The sequence below is a fragment of the Notolabrus celidotus genome, chromosome 8, assembly GCF_009762535.1.
Source record: "Notolabrus celidotus isolate fNotCel1 chromosome 8, fNotCel1.pri, whole genome shotgun sequence".
Lineage (NCBI taxonomy): Eukaryota > Metazoa > Chordata > Actinopteri > Labriformes > Labridae > Notolabrus > Notolabrus celidotus.
Window position 1 is genome coordinate 32,692,404 of NC_048279.1, and position 18,277 is coordinate 32,710,680.

Below are 18,277 nucleotides of genomic sequence, written 5' to 3' on the forward strand. Positions count from 1 at the left end.
GTGTCCTAGTACACACCAGTGTGACTATTATACCAGTATAGAAAACAGAGAGAGGTATTCCACTGCGTTACTGTATTGGACCCATAGACTGTATAAAATATGGACGTAGTATCCGTGACGTCACCCATCTGTTTCTGAGGAGCTGTTTGAGGCAAATCGGCGGCGGCAGCCATATTGCTATGATGTAAAGAGGTGGAGTTTGAGACTCCTAGCCAACAGCTGCAGCGTTCCTGCAGGCAGCTGTGCCTCTCATTGGAAGACTCGTAATCTCAACATCTTTAAAATTGCCGTGTTAGAAAAAAATTCACCCACCCTCACAATGAGAGCACATCGAGAAATGAGCTATCCAGACTACACTCGTCTTTTGTACCAGGCTGTAAACATGTTTATTTCTGCTGTAAAGATCGCCTTTTTCCCATTCATGTGTATGTGACTTCTGGTACTTCCGGACCCAGCCTCAAGCGGATCCTCGATGAACTGCAGCTTTTAACATTCACTTCCGCATTGGACTCATATATTTCTAGGCCGGAGGTTGCCGCTTGATTGTACCTAGAAGATGGCACTCAAAGAAGAAAGTCACTTCAATGTGCAAAGCATGCTGGGTACACAGCGAGGCAGATCGGTCTAGTCATTTTTTAAGCTCATCTCCCTCATTAGATCATAATCATGCATTTAAAGAAAACAGTAGTATAGCAATATAGGGAAGAGTGGGGTAAGATGAGCCAATTTTTACTTATGTTGCTCTCTAGGCTAGAAATAAATAGACAGCAGTACACTTAAAACATATAATATATTTCAGGATGTTTCCTATCAATTGCAATTGTAAAAATGCTTCTAGTACAAAGAACCCTGAAAATATGACTTCCCAAAAAAAAGTGTAACTGTGGCTCAACTTGCCCCAGGTTAGGGGTAAGTTGATCCAAGTCAGTGGGTAAGTTGAGCCATCATGAGGTAAATTGACCTTCTGATTTTTTTAGTTTAAACCTGAGCCATCTCGACCTAAAACAATATAATTCATACTATCAAGATATAAGTTAGCCTTTGCAGACTTTCAGAATCATGTAATTTCATGCACACCCTACCTGCTAAACCCTTTTCGTTCCAGTTATTGGGTACAGGAATGTTGTTCCTCTCTGCTAGTTCTAATGCCAGTTCACAGCATTTCTTTGGAGTAAGGCCGTGGAACTGCTCAGCTAGCTTTTTTATGTGGTCTGCTAGATCCTTCTCCACCTCCTTTGTGAAGACCCTCTTTGCTTCTGCTGTTCCACTGTACCCTACTGATTTTACTTCCTTTACCTCCTTCTTTTTTATGTATCTCCGCAGGGTTGACCTGTCAACATTTCTGTCTTTAGCCACTGATCTGATGGATTTTCCACCCTTGACATCAGCTGCTGCTCTCTCCATCTCTTCAAGGGGTGTTGAGCCCCAGTTGGTCTTTCTTTTATAGCTCCTTGGCATGATAGCTTTTCTAAAATGTTTAAAACCAAATCAGGTGTGTCATTCTACACTGAAATTCAGTTTTATGCTTCAGAGACTTTACTTAACTTCAGTGCATGGTGGCGAGGTAAATTGAACCAGTGGCTCAATTTACCCCACAGCATATGGCTCATTTTGCCCCATAGACGCCATTTTGGAAAAAACAGCCTAGCTAAGCCATTTGGGCTAATCTTTAGCTAAATGCTTCACTTGGTTTTATATGTTAGCAAATCACCAACATGCATAATATGCATTTTTAGACCTATATACATTTGCTTTGAAATAATATTCATTATAGCTGACATGCAGAAAATTTACTTCGACTAGTAAAAACATGTTTTTTGTGAAAAAAATACCAACCAATTGTCCCATGTGCTTCTCTTGAACAGTGCCAGGTACAAATGATGGGTGCTTCCTGAATTTATGGTCACATGACAACAAATGTACACAGTTGCCTAGAAACAAGGGGTGGGTCAACTTACCCACTGGCTCATCTTACCCCACTCTCCCCTATTGTGAAGTGATGACAACATGTGACCGATGGAGGAGCTAGAGGGAGTCTGGGCAAATTGGTCGTATACTGGTGCGACTTACATTCTGGATTATACAGCAAATGAATGTAATGTGTTTCAATCCCACAACTTTCAGTATGGAAGACCTCCACACTCCACTGACAACCACTGGATTCTTCTCACACATAATAATGCCAGGCATCACTCGACCATGTCAGCAGTTAAGGGGTCGTAGCGAGAAGAGCTGTATGCACGGTTTTCTTTTTCGTCTCCTGTGAGGAATGTTTACGACGTCTCTGCACCTTCTTGTTAACGTTGCACATCCCATTAAACGCTGCAGTTATGATTCTGTATGAAAAATAAAATGTGTGAAATTACATCTTTGCATAGAAGGGATTTGAGCGATCCCTGGATAATGACTTTGGAGATATGCCGACATAATAATAATTTCTGTCCTCATTCCACCTTTAAAATAAAAAAGGATCAGAATGATCAGAGTAAATTGTGTTTCCTTGATGTCTTAATCAGATTTGAGCTAATTGTAAAATGATTGGCTTTACATTGAACATCCAGACCTGATTTCACCCTGTTTTTAACCACATTTTAACATTGATTGGTGATCTGGGATGAGGAAAAAGGGTAACACTGAATGTTGGGCAACACAGATGTCTAGATCTCAATCCCCTTTTGACCCCAGCCTCCTCCCAGCTTCCTCCTCCCAGCTTCCCCCTCTCCTCCTCTGAGATCAACACATCTTGATGCAGTTCATCAACCTGATTGTATATCAACACTCAATGCATGAGACTGTGATTGGTAATGCTGCTAACGTTGTTTGAGGAATCTTGGACAGGGTGTGGAATGATAATCATTACGCCTGGTGTGACTCACTCCGGGTAAACATTAGCTTTAGCCGCTGTGTATTTCGGGCCGCTTGCACCTGTTTGCATGTCACAGACTAATTCATAACTCATTGAGCGTTGCGCTATGTAAGGAACACATTTCAGCCTTAAACAGCTCCATATGGACAAATACACTTGTTGAGAAGATTTCTTACTCACCATGAAGAATTAGCTCCATACCAGTGAAGCTGTAATAAGCTGTGGATCTAATTTGAGCCATAAATTCTGCCTCCAAACAGCTTGCACCGAGGATGGACATTCAACTACAGAGCTAATAACTTAATTACTGTGACACCACATGCTGCTCTCTTTGAGGAAAGACATCTCCAGTTTTTCACAGGCCTTTTAAACCCCCTGTTTAGTCAGCTTGTAAGAAACCCAGGACATCAAAAGCTACCAGAGTCAGTCCAGCATGTGTGGGGAGTCCGCTCTGACGTGACGTGTGTTACCTAACCTGAGCTGGTGCTTGTATAAAACTTGATTGGGCCCTTAGCGTCTCATTATACCCAAGTTTGTTTCATTTCTCCATTGTTTCATTTTGTGCCAAACCATAAAAACGAAATGAAGAAAATGTTACACTCGACTGGAGTTTGGTCCCAAATGTGTTCTGAATTCTCACGATTTCATCAGACTGGACTGAAATCATTGGTGGGAGTGTGACAGTGACAGACGAGGCGTTAATCTGAATATCCTGCCATGTTATATCTAATATGATGGCACATTAACAGCTACAGTCACCCACTGTCAATGCACTTCCTCTGCTGTATAGATTACATCTGAAACAGTTTGACATTTGATTTGATGATTGAGTGAAAATTAACAGCTGGCATGTGAGAAGTGAACCGATAATGACATCGCACTGGTGCAGCCAAGGCGTGTTCACAAGCAACCTGGCTGGTAGAGCTGTGGGACTGACATCACACCCTTACCGTTAACTAAAACGTGCTTTAAACTTTAAATGAAGAAGTTCTCTCGGGTCAGTGCCGTCCACAGCAGAACAGATTCTTGTGTTGATTTGAAGCAGATTCTCATTGTTTTAGTGTTTGTCACGATTTCTCTCGCCTCCTCCTCTACACTGATAATCCAGTGCAGAACCCTGCAAGAGCCTGCATTCATCAACAGACCCAACATCAAGACAGGATAAGATCCAGTCCCATCTTAGGACTCAGTCTCTCTCAGTCTCATATTAATCCACCATGAGCAGAGCACTTTGCAGCATTTAGCAAGTTACAGTGGCAAGGACAAACTTCCTTTAACAGGCAGAAACCTTCAGCAGGACCAGACTCATGTTAGACACACATCTGCTGAGACCGAGTTGGAGCATAGACTGTATAAAATATGGAAGTAGTATGTGTGACGTCACCCGTCTGTTTCTGAAGCACTGTTTTGAGGCCAATCGTCGGTGGGAGCCATATTGCTGCTGTCGAGCGATTGTGATGTAAAGAGGTGGGCTTTGAGCCTCCTAGCCAACAGCTACAGTGTTCCCGCCTGTCAGTCAAGTCAGCTGTGCCTCTCACTGGAAGACTTGTAATCTCAATATCTTCAAAATTGCCGCGTTAGAAAGTGTATTCTTTTCTGGTACTTCCAGAGACAGCGTCAAGCGGATCCTCAATGAACTGCAGATTTTAGCACTTCTGCATTGGACTCATTTTTGGACCCAAGGTTGCCGCTTGTGTTGAAGAGAGGGATAGAGGGATAGAGGGAGATGAAAAGAGGAGAAAAAATGTATTTGACATGTATTTTAATTTTCTAGTTTGATCTTTGTTTTATCTTATAACATGAAGGAGGCGGGGTTTATGGCCCACACTTCAGCCAGTCAGCAGGGAGAGCTGTAATCCTTGTGGCTTCATAGTCAGTGAACACTAATGCTTCCTATTTAGTATACAGTCTCTGTTTTTATGTTATTCAAAAGTGAGTATTTGGGGGGTTTTGAGGCTCTAAGCTAGGTAGAACAGCCAGTGTTGGGCAGTTCATACCCCCTGTGCAAACTGAGGCTGTGTCTACCTTGTGCAGTGAGCAGGAGGCCACTCCAGCCATCACAGCTTAATCAACTGGAATCATAGCCACGAGTATAGACCACCAATTTCAGGCTCCTTTTCTGATTGCACCTTTTGCAACATGGCACACAGCGTCTGAAAGCACCATGGGTAAACGCAGCATGGTGAGAGCAACATGTACTGCAACAACCACAACCGCTCTGAACTCTAATTGATAAAAGCATTAATCATTACTTATAACTGAGAGCAGATAGTAAAGTTATTAAGTCATTGAACTTCTAGTGTTTACTGCAAACATGATGGCATGTTTCAGAACACTAGTCTAGAGGTTGCCTTAGACTCAGGGAGACTTTCACTGACATTACTCTTCATACTTGTAATTAATTCAATAATCCCTTTTAATATTTAGAAGGTTAAAAATGGAGGTTAAAATGAATCTTCAGACAATTTTCCACAACTGTGCAAACACCTTCCTACATCATCACATGGCTACATGTCCATTATAGTGAAAAAAAAAAAACTCTGGCACTTATTTTCACAGATGACTGAGCTCGTCATGGCGACGCTTTTCACTCCTTTCAGCCTCTTCAGGCCGCACAAAGCGCCGTCTTCTCTCAATAACTTTGAACTCGCCTCAAAACAACTTTGAAACGCTGGTTCTCACACACGACAGCCCCAGAGGTGAAATTTGTGAATCGAGCTATAGATTGAAAACCCAAACCTCCCCCTTCCCCTCACCCCCCGGAAGAAAGCGCTAATTAGCTCAGATGTCCGGGCAAATCCACACCCCATTGCACCCTGGGAGATGAGAAAACAAGATGTTGTTGTTGTTAAAAAAAATCTCAAAGGAAGGACGTTAAGTTTTACATCCAATTTAGTGCTAGAACCAGCTTACCTCAGTTAAATGAACCCACCTAAATCTGGTCATTAAAGAACATTTTACCTCATCCGCACGGAACAACAGCTGAACAGTTTTATCATCATAAACTCATAACACATTATGTGCAAAATAAGGGATTCCCTGGGCCCTCCTCGCAGAGATGAAGCCATGCGGAAGCTTCTGTTCCTGGACTGGATCCGACACGGCGACCACTCCACAGTTGATTTTGATTGCACTGATCAAAAGAAGCACCGTGTCTCGATATTCCACCACAGGCAAGGAACCCAGGACTTCAAAGACCTCCGCACTAATCCCATTTGGATTATTTAATTAAGTACTCAGGAGTATCAGAGACAAAACAAGACCATGGTTGTCACATCGCTGAGTGACCTGTGGGGAAGGATGCAGGTGCACGCCGGAAATCACCAGCGCAACACTTCAGACTGCATCAAACTAAACATAAACACAGAAATGTGAGTGTTTACTGTGCAGAAAATGCTGCTGCACAGTTACAGATTTTGGCAACAGCTTGCTCTTCCCATTTGTTTGGGTTCATTGCACAGGTTTCTCTTTGTTCGTTTAATTGTCATTCCAGGAACATTCTCCAGCTTCGTTTAGATTGGTTCATGATGGTTTAAAATAGTGGAAAACCAGAGAAGATATGATCGTAACCGGGCAGCAGCCACATTTTATGTTAGATGTGGAAGTGATCTCAAGCTGGGCTGTTATTAGCCCCGGCCCTGGGGAAACAGCTCCTCAGTTCACCATGTTTGGGTCACAGTGTTGACCCAGATAGCTTGGAAGGAAACATACCATGTGTGTGTGTGAATGACGTGTAACCGCATTTGAATTGATGATGCTTTTATCAGCTTTTATTCCGAATTATGCAAATCATCTGAAAACACTTCCTTTTATTGAAGAAGTGATTGGATTAGCATTGCCTGGAGGCTTCTCTTTAAACTAGCTTTCCTACCATAGTCCCACAAATTGAGTAAATGAGGATGACTCAACACGACCGCAGCTTCATGATCTTCTGGTAGACAAAAAGAGGTTTGATTGGTCCATCCAGTCACTGTGCCCAGAAAGGATCATTTTAGGTATATATGTTATCTAAGAGGGCCTGGGTCCATTAATGCCTTTTTTTTTTTGGCACTGGCAGCACACATGACCCCGATTTAAGAGTGCTTCTCACTGGTGCTTAGTGTTGGTAGGTTACAAATGTCCCACAGCACTTCTACCTTCCTTAGAAGTGACTCTTAAGTCTGTTTAAAATGCCCTGAAAGCTTCCTGTTTGCTTTCATTCAACATAATTTTAAACAGAACTTGTAAAAATTAAATTTAAATAAATAATAATAATAATGATAATACATTTTATTTAAAAACATGCATTAAGAACAAATATAAATAATTCAAATTTAAAACAGCCCAATTTAAAAAAAACAGTGCAGTTAAATAAAATAAAAATAACTGACACTAATAAAATGCTCTAAACCTGGAAATTACACCATTAAAGAATGAGTGTGGTTAGTTTCTCTTTCATATGGAGCTCCTTTATTGTTGTTGACCAAGTTGATACCAGAAGTCCTGCCCCTTCTTGATTTTGATTGGTTGATAAGGATGAAGTGACCCTGGGACCTTTCTGTTTTTAGGCCCCTAAACAGTTGTGCTAGCTTACCTTTTGATCCGGCATTAATTTGGAGTATTTATTTTTAGCCCTGGACTGCACTATTATAATCATTGTTTTAACAACATTTATTTAATTTATTTATAGTTTTATGTATTGTATTTATCTGATCTTTTTAACTTTTACTGCTTTTTAATTTTGGGTTTCACTCTTACTTATTTTATTAGTTTTACTGTATTGATTTTCTTTTATTTTTAAGTATTTTATTGTCTTTTATTATTTTACCATTTCTGTTATCTGTGACTTTTTTGCAAATCACTTTGAGCTGCATGCTTACGTATGAAAGGGGCTATATAAATAAAGTTGAGTTGAGTTGACGAGGGATTGTTCCAACAGCTGAACCATTACAACTAAGAGTGCAGTGGCCAAAAACATCTGAATCTGAGGGAACTTTGGGTTTAGGATGCTGAGCACTGAAAATGCTGAACTGGTTTTGTCTGGTCAGTAGGTTACCAGCGCAAAAAATGACGTTAAATAGGTCCTAGTGTACCAAAGTTCTTATAACACTTTGAAACACAGTAGTACTGTACCACCTAATATATGAGGGAATATTTGCACTTTGTTTACCATGTGTCAATCAATCAATCTTTATATATACAGCATGATCACAACTAATGTTATCTGAAGACTCTTTACAAACAGAGCAGGTCTAGACCGTAGACTAAATCTGTCTAACTCATCCTGGCCTGCTAGTTTTGTTACCCACTACTTTTGATAATGTAGCTTGAAAGCTAGCCATGTAGGAAATGTCATACCCATTCTTAATCCTATCTACAATGTTATGTTTGCTTACTAACTCTACACCTGCCAGAAACAGCCTTCAGAGGGTAAACACTGATCTGTTTGAGCAAACCTCAGATGAGGGTGGCACTTAGGTACTGGAATCAGGCTCATGCTACATGATAACAGTGTTACACGGAGACTTAACAACCCATACAGGCCATTTGTCCAAAGCTGAATCAGGGATGCTTGAAACAAGTTATCAATCGATCAATCAGTAAATCTTTATTTATATAGCGCCAAATCCCAACAAACATTATCTGAAGACTCTTTCCAAACAGAGCAAGTCTAGACCGCAGTCTATGTTATATTTTTTACAAAAACCCAACATCAAGACAGGACAAGATCCAGTCCCATCTTCCAGACAGGACTCTGATCTCACCTTAATCCACCATGAGCAGAGCACTTTGCAGCATTTAGCAAGTTACAGTGGCAAGGACAAACTTCCTTTAACAGGCAGAAACCTCCAGCAGGACCAGACTCATGTTAGACACATCTGCTGAGACTGAGTTGGAGAGAGGGATGGATGGAGATGAAGAGAGAGAGATGATAGTGGTGAGACGGATAGTAGAAGTTGTAGCAGCAGGAAGTCTACGGCGTAGATCCAGAGGAACCTACGAGACAAGGGAGCTCAGGGACTCCAGAGAGGTCTATGGTTAGTAACTTTAATGGCACAAGAGTTAAAGTAAGTTAAAGTTAGTTGTGCAAGTTGTGCTTGATCAAAATCCGTCTGTATAGGGTCACCTTTCTTTACGCTAAGTAGGCTACATCAGGGAAGAAGTGGGACAAAAAGCATGAATGACATCAATATGTGCATGAGGTAGCTTCAGACGGAAATAACACATCTGCTGCTATACCTGGCTTCTGATGGCTGACAGTGGAACAAACAGAATATAACTGTGTGTACCAGATGGAAAAAGTGTTAACATGAACAGTGATGTCAGACTGTATGAACAGGAACAAATGGTGATATCACTGTGGTCTGATTATCGGGCTGCTGATTAAATTCTTTGGCAGTAGAGACTAAAGTTCAGGCTGTAGGATCACAGAACATACTGCTCTTTGAGTACATTTGAAACATCTGCTGTTAGACTATAGAAATGGATTTTGTTTTTTTATAAAGAACAGGATATAGTACTCCTGACCGTTGTTTGTACTGGGTTTCCTAAGGGCAAAGAATATCCTCTGTTGCTGGTTGGATGTCCAGGACAGGACTGTGGAATACATCTCCTCCAACCATAATCCCAGACAATGTGGTAAATCTCTGCCTTTTGGATTCAGTGACCTTGGATGACCCTGCAGTTGTTAAAATAAATTTGAAGGTAATTTTATCTCACTCTGGAGGTCTTAATCTTTAGATCTTAATCACTGAAATCGTTCAAAAGACGCCTGTTCTTGAACTGCGGTATTGAAATTGCTCTGTGCCAGGTGGATGTTCAAACCTACCACAGTGATAAGCTACATCCTTTAAACCAGCTCCCTCTAGGATACCTCACTGGTGCTTCTTCAGGGATGCAAAATGAGTTTTATGCTGATACTTTGCTCCGTCGCTCGAGGGATTCAAACCGCTGAACTCTGCGTGATAGTCAAACTGATCTAACCTTCAGGCCACCATCAAACCATCATTATTACTGTCAGCTTTTATCAGACAAAGACCTGCGTTTGACTCTTTGTTTTGGATTAAAAACACATTCCAGCATGAGTGCGGATGCTTGTGGGCACCATGTGGATACAAGAGAAACACTTTATGGAAGCCTGTTGTTAGTTATCGTGGGTTTGGGAAACAACCAGCTTTCTGTGTTTAAGACTGAACAAGAGTACAAGGAATAAATGCAGGGGTCCAAGAGTTCAGGAGGTTTGCAGTTCCTCCGTCCCCCAAGGCCTTAAACATGGAGTCCAGGTCGACCGCAATGTTCAGACTGTGTCCAAGAGGCTCTGGATGGGTCGTTGCAGAGGGAGAGAGAGCTAACTCAGATGTTCAGCTTAGATATGATTGAAACCAATTTTATAAACCAGCCTATAGCACAAGTTATTTCATCTTCAAATGATCCTTGTTTTCAACCAATTGAACCTAAAACCGAACTATAAAGGAAGAAATGTGTGTTGATCTGCCCTTTGGATATTTTGAGAGCAGTCATTCAATCAACTTCAAGCTTGGTGGCTGTCATAGGATGAACCTAACCCTAAACGACATGTAGGTTAGTAGTTATAAGTCATCTCCTCTCAAGCTCTTGGAGGCGACCACAAGAAGATTTTCTTTGAGCTAGCATCCATCTATAGATATCACATTCTATGGCACCGTTATTCAGCTTGGTGACAGTTCTTCAACGTCTCTGTCTCAGTTGCTGACTGACTTGTCCTACTTTTGAGTCACTTCTTTGCAGATGATCACCGTGTCTCCATTTTTAACCCCCCTGGTGCTGTAGTAGTTGTAAGTGACAGCTGTTCCTTAGTCTTGAGGGGCACACTCTCTTTACTGATGAGTGATGTGATCCACTGGTGTGAACAGATACTGGCATTTAGTAGTCAAGACCCTGAATGTGGGTCGCTGTTGGCCTTGCAATTTAAACATGTGCTCATTAACAGAGGCTATAGTCCTTGTCGTAGCGGTTGCAGGTCCGACTCCTGGCCTAAACCATTTGCTGCATGTCTTAAACTGCTCTCTGCTCCCCATATTTCCTGTCTCTCTCCAGCTGTCCTATCAAATAAAGGCAAAAATGCCACCCCCCCCCAAAAAAAGACCCTGAATGTAAGCCAGCGACCACCCCTTTCAGACTTATTATATATAGAGTTGCTGCTGTAGACGTCCTCCTGCTGTGGACGCTCCAGACTCCAGTTGATTTGGACGTGCTGGACTCCAGTGGCAACAGCTACTACTCGTCTCATCACTATCACCACTCTCTCTCTCTCTCTCTTATTCGTCTCTATCCCTCTTTCCAGACCCAACACGGTCGCAGCGGATGTCTGTCTAACATGAGTCTGGTTCTGCTCGAGGTTTCTGCCTGTTAAAGGAAGTTTTTCCTCGCCGCTGTAACTTGCTGAATACTGCGAGGTGCAATGCTCATGGTGGATTACGGTGGGATGAGACTGAAATAAAGATTGATTGATTGTTTGATTGACTGACTTATATTTTGATTAATACAGCACGATCATTTTGAGAAAATTGGCATTACTTATTTATTTTTAATTATTTTGCACCTATAGGGACCTAAATGCTACCTGTAGACATTTGTACTGGTGCTGAAGGCCTCCAGGCACCTCAAACGTTGACAAGGTTAATGGAACTTAGGACACTGCTCAAGAAATAAAACCCCTACAGTTTTGAACTTAATATATGTTAATTATGGCTGGTCACTTAGGAGCTTGGGTGTGCATTAGACTCCTTGCTTAGTCATATAGGAGGAGTAAAAGTTTCAGAGAGTATCAAGTAGTTCATAAAGAATTCAAAGATACAAGCACTGTGGATTAAAGATGTTAGGACAGCACTTACTCTGAGAGCTGATCTGCAAACAGGTTTCATGAATATGATTTCACTTTCTGGGTCAACTGAGGATGTTTTTTTTTTTTTTTACTTTTGTAACTATGGGAACTGTGTGTTATATTCACCACAGAAGCGTTGGCCAAACAGCTGGTAGAGACAAATAGGGGCTTGTTTGAAATTTGAATCCATTCACACACTCCCATTTATCCTCTGCGAGATGAAATATCACTGTGTTGTTGTTGTTGTGGTGACCCATATGGACTAAATTTGTGAATCCGATGCTCTGCTCTGTCAGTGAATAAACTCCACTCGGTCACCTACATACAAGGAAACAAGCACACTTGAGATGAATCTAGTTTAGGGGCTTTTTGGAGCATTCATTTGAAAGTTTCTGTGCACACTGCTCTCTCTCTTTTTTCACTTTGATTTACAGTTTATACATACATCATGTTTTATGACACTTATTATGTGTAGTTTAAACATGTACCAGGGAAACTCCGAGGGAATACTGTGTACGTGACGGTAAACATTTATACGCTCAATTCAATATTGCACTCCATTAAAACCTTGCTGAATATACAAACATATTGAGAAGAGTTACAGTCTTGACGGCGTGCAGCTTTCTTTATTCCCCTTCACTGGATGAAAAAGTCTCTTTAATGCAGTTTAAGTGTTGGTTCATGTCCTAAAGCACGGCTAAGTATAACAATAAGCTGAATAGCTTTGATGTCTCGAAGAGCTTCAAAGATGAGAAGTTTTTCCCTCCTTAATCATTAATCATGCCCTTGAAGCCTGAAAGTTTCTCCAGTGAAATGCAAAAAGATTTTCTGTATAATAAGGATGATAATGTGGATTCATGTAGGCCAGGCCCCCAGCGGGATTCCCAACAAATAAAGACAGAACAACTGGACGCTGATTGTAGTCCAGCTCCAGCAGAGGAGACGTAACAGAATCCCTATCGCTATATACAAACCGGCTGGATATTAAAGATTATATAAACACCGTACGCTGTATCATGGAGGAGATCTACAGTTTTTACAAAGTCTTTAAATAAAAGCACGCACTCGTGACATCTGCTTCATACACCCAAGACTAACTCTGACATCCAATCCGCAGCTTTTGTTTACCCTTAAATCCCTGTTAGCTAAACATTTTGAATGGATGTCTGTTGGTGGACGTTTTAAAGAGAACCGTGCACTGAGGTGGGAGCTCCGTCGGTGATATGAGGCCATCTTCTGTTGGGGTTTGTAATATTTTTCACACATCAGCACGAGTACTCCACTCTCTGAAAGTTTGCTTACTTTGAATAAATGTAAAACAAACTCAAAGACATGAAAGAAAATCTAACCCGAAACAGCATCTCAAACTCCCCCGAGGAAGCTTTATTATCTGACGTTTTTTATGGGTATTATTAGCATAAGGTCATTATATTCCCAACATTGTCAAGAGAGGAATCTGTGCTCCTCCCAGAAGTAAATATAACACTTTAATTTGGCTGATAAATTTGGAATCATCCAGAACTTTAATCTGATTAAGAGTCTCGGCTGCTTTTGAAGTCTGTGGAAATGAGGAATCAATTACGGCGCTCACACCCATTTATTTCTGTGTTCCTGGAGAAGCGCAGTCATTTGCTTCATTTTAACTGTGTCAGTTCTCTGTGATTAATTAGCCACAGTGCAGACACACACACACACATCCCAGAAAGCCCTGCAGCTTGTTAGCTCAACCTGCCAACTGCAGTTAACGTTTCCACCTGTTCGTACTAGGACTCGAACAGTTCCCTCCCACCTCATCTGTGTGATGTTCATCATTGCAAGTTGACTGCAACGCAATTATTTCCCAGCCCTGAAGTCACTGAGTTGTGAGTTATTTTGGCTACTTGGCCCTCAAAGTAATGGCTGCAATTACAGCTCAAGTTTTGTTCTGTTTCTGTAATCTGTGCATGCCAGAGATTTATCAGAGTTGAATTAATTAGTTATAATCTACCTGTTTTACCTCACAGCTTACGATGGCTGCTCTTTTCTCCTTTATGGTGACCAGTGTTGAAGTACTCAAGGACTCTGTGACATGACTTAGACTTGAGCACTGATGACCTGGACCTGCATTAAGACCTGGGAAATGGAGAGGAATAGTTGGACTTATTAATTGACAAAGACTGTTGTATAGTTTTAATTTTTGCATAAGACCCAAATGATTGATTCAGTTTAGAGCAAGGTGTGTCGCGTGTGTTCACCTGCATGCACCTTCAGTTTACATGATGAGTTGTTCAGCAACAGTTCCTGCCAGGACGCCTACAGAATAGGAATGAGTCATAATTTTGAATATTTGAATAACTGTTTAATATTAAGAAATGGAATAAGTCATAGGACTATTATCTCATCTTTAAAATGTTTTGTATTATTTTTTTTAATATATATGTTTTTAATTTTTGTATTACTAGCCCCTGGTTGTAAAGTGGTACAACCGCTTTTTGCCATTAAATAATCAATCAATCAATCCATCCATCCATCCATCCATCCATCCATCCATCCATCCATCCATCCATCCATCCATCCATCCATCCATCCATCCATCCATCCATCCATCCATCCATCCATCCCTCCCACCATCCACCATCCATCCATCCATCCATCCATCAGACTTTATTTATAAAGCTCTTTTCATACAATGACATTGTGATGCAAAGTGCTGTACATAAAAACAACTTTAAATAGAATAAATAAAAAAAGAAAGATATATATATATATATATATATATATATATATATATATATATATATATATATATATATATATATATATATATATATATATATATATATATATATATAAATAAATGACCCCCACATCCTAATCCCAAGCCCAGCTCCAACTCCAAACCCACCCCACAATCCTAAGGTTAAGAACACAATATGTACAATATTAATAATAATAACAATACAAATAAAATAAATAAATAAATGAAAAATAAAAAAGAAGTTGCAAAAATAACAAAAAACTTGGCTAATGACATTGCATTCCAAATAACATGAAATTATATAGATGTGGGGGGGGGGACTATTCAAATAATCTAGGGATAGTTTGCAGTGCCAGTGACCATTGAATAGTTTTTTTTCTTGAAATGTCATCCCTTCCACAGAGGTGCCACTGATCGTGTGTTTGACATCCAAAAATGATATTGCAATCAAGAACAGTGCAACATGTTCAATATGTTAAAGAAGCATCAAGAAGAGGACGTCAAAAGGCTCAAACCTTAACCACCTTCTGTCCAGGATGCACACAGAAAACTAAGTGAGATGCTAAAGTCTCTTGGACTGTGGATACTGTTAGCTAGCTGTTATCTAACACTCAGGCAAGCCTTTGAATAGACTCAAACACTAGGTCAAGGTGTTTGGATAGTTAAATTGTGACTGACAGCAGGTGATCTGCAGGTATCTTTAAGTTAAGAAGACATCTGCAGGATTTCCTACTGCAGAAATCTATTCATTAAACTATCACATGCATGTGATGATAGCTAGCCGAGTGGTTTGAGTGTGCGCCCCATGTGCACAGGCTGTAGTCCTTATCACAGTGGCCTCTGACCTTGACCACTTGCTGCACGTCTTCCCTCGCTCTCTTCTCCTCACATTTCCTGTCTCTCTTCAGCTTTCAATTATCAATTAAGGCAAAACATGACAAATAAATAACTTAAAGTAAACAACCTCCTACATTTTCTGCACTCAGCATTAACAGTGTTTTTATTATTTGACCTCTCTGACTGCAGGGTGACCCTGATAACACTTTTTGCTCATGGCTGCCTTGAAAAAGGATCCGCCCTTTCCGCTGCTAACACCTAAGGTTGGTTACATTTCCTCTCTGGTTAAAATCAAGCTCTGCATCCAGAAGATATTCTCCAAACTAAAGCTTTATTCTTCATTAAAAAGATGACTCAACAATGCGTTTTATTTTAAGTGTCTCTGTGCTTCCTCGGGTTAAGATGAAGAATGTCCTGCAGGGTCGTATCTGCTGTTACTGGCAGCCCTGCACTTTCCTGTTTTCCTGACTTATTGTTGGTGAAACATAAAAAATTGTCCCACACAGCAACAGGCGCAGTCAAAGGTTTTGGAGCGTCTGACCTGTGCTTGACTGTGAGCCTCTCATTGTTTTCTTTTGAACTATTAACTGCTGACGTGTCCCTTACCCTGTACACCTCTGACGGCCTCACATTCAACCACACATGAGCAGAGTGACCGTGATGAAAGAACATTAATCCTGAAAATTGACAATAGGATTACGGTGTTAAAGAGCATTGCCATCACTTCTCTACTTCCTGCGCCCTCTGTGTCATCTGAACTGTTTCAAATCCTTCAAAGGAAAGACTCTGTTGTGGCAGGAGGTGTCCCGCTGAGCTCGTCCTCTGAACTGTACGCTGACGTCTAACTCGAGCAGACAGGTTAACTTTGGCAAAAAATTCAAGTGGGCACTACTGGAAGTTATAAACGATGCATTTCAGAGCCTTTTCTTCTCCTAATTGGTGATTGTGGGACTAAAAGAGGTGAACAGGATGACTCATGTTTGAATTATTAACACGCAGCGGCTGTGTTTCTGTGCTGTGACAGCACCGAGCCTGAAAAGGAAGCAATAAAGACGTGTGGGTTACCACAACACCTGTCCATTACTGTTTTATTTGATTCTCTACAGAAGTTAAAAACAAGTCCGGGAAGGTTATGTGCTTTTTGTGTTGTCAACAAATTCATGAAAGATGTAAACATACAAGAAGCTGCTGCTAAAAGGTTCCACAGTACCCTGGTTTGAAAAGCACGTGGCTTATATTACATTGTTTACTGATTAGTAATTCAACTTCACCCTTTGACTCATTTTTAAGTGTTTGCATCTTTATTTATAATCAACAATTACTGCAGGGTGCTCCTGATGGTGTAGCAAAGAGTTTAAAAAAAAGGACCAGTACATGTGACAAATATTTGGTGCCAGTCGTCAATACTAACACATTTTGAAAGTATGAACTCTCTTATCCTTAAATATCTTGAGAGTCAATTATCGTTCATATTGCACTAACAGTTTCCTTTGCTCTTTTGGTAGGGGCAGAAATATCTTAAATATTAGTTATTATTAGGGGTGCAACGGATCACCGTTGATCCGTGATCCGTTCGGATGCCTCTCCACGGTTTGGCACGGACGTGGTCCGCGGATCGGTTGATGAAAAAAGTTGCGCGTGTTCACGTGATGACTGCATGTTCAATCCACTCTCACTCGTCAAGCGCAGCGGTAGTCGTGGCAAGTGAAGGAGCAGAGGAACTTGAAAACCCTCCTGCATCTTGTAAGTCACATGTATGGGAGCTTTTTGGTTTTCCCTGTGAAATACAGTGAATGCTGAATGTGCTTGAGCCACGTTATGAAATTCCGTTGCGCACCCACTAGACCAGAGGCCGTCAATACGCGGGCCGTGGGCCGCACCCGGCCGCCTATTTGTGGTCCCCGAACTGTTATTCCTTCACTCTGTGTTTTGGTCGGGTCACCGCGTGTTTACTGGGACTTGTCTCCATGTCAACGATACGCAGACAGGCTGTTACTGGGTCACTTAGAGTCCAATGCTGCGAGTGCAATTTTTAACTTTCACTTTCGTTTATGGAGCAGTTCGCATATTGGCACTTTGCCAGCTATAGGACCCTAGAATCAAACGGTGTGTTCCAAGTATGCAGCTCAAAGAAAAGTGGACGGTGAAAATCAGCGATTGAAAGAAGAATAGAGTGAAACTTTGGAAGATCCTCTGCTCCTTCCCTTGCCATGCCATGAAATGCAGTGAATGAGGCAGGATGGCCCACAGATAGGGTGCTTTGCACATGCAGTACATTTTGAGTTGAATGTTGTTTTTATGTAATGGGCAAAGTGTTTTACAAAATAAATGGAGGGACAAAGTTATATTTGTCTTGTCTTCTTTTTGGTTTTTTTTGCTGATCCGAAAAATGATCCGATCCGTGACTCAAAACCGTGATCTGATCCGAACCGTGAGTTTTTTGATCCGTTGCACCCCTAGTTATTATGTTAATATGCTGAACTTGTTAGCAGCTAGTTGCTAATTGAATCTTGGGCTCTGCAGTGTTGTTGTGAGTTTGACAATGTGATATCTTATTTTCAGTTCCCTTTTTATTTGTCAGTTCAAAATGGTATAAAACCAAGTGGCAACTGCCAGTCTTAAAATATGAAGCTCATGCGGAAGTGCTAAAAACTGCAATTCATTGAGTGTCCACCTGAGGCTGGCTGCAGAAACACCAGGAACCACATACACACCCATTCACAGAAGATGATCTTTGCAGCAGAAAGAAACATGTTTACAGCCTGGTTCAAAAAACAGTTTTGGTCTGAGTAGCTTATTTCTCTATGTGCATTTATTTAGTTATAACTAGAGTTACGGAAAGTTTTTGCAGTAATTGAAAATGCTAAAGGCCCGCCTCTTTCACCTAGCGTGGACGAAGTTTGGTTGAGTTCAGTATTTCCAATGTGGCACCCACCGTCGATTGGCTTCAAAACAGTTCTCAGGAACAGATGGGTGATGTCACGGAAACTGCAGT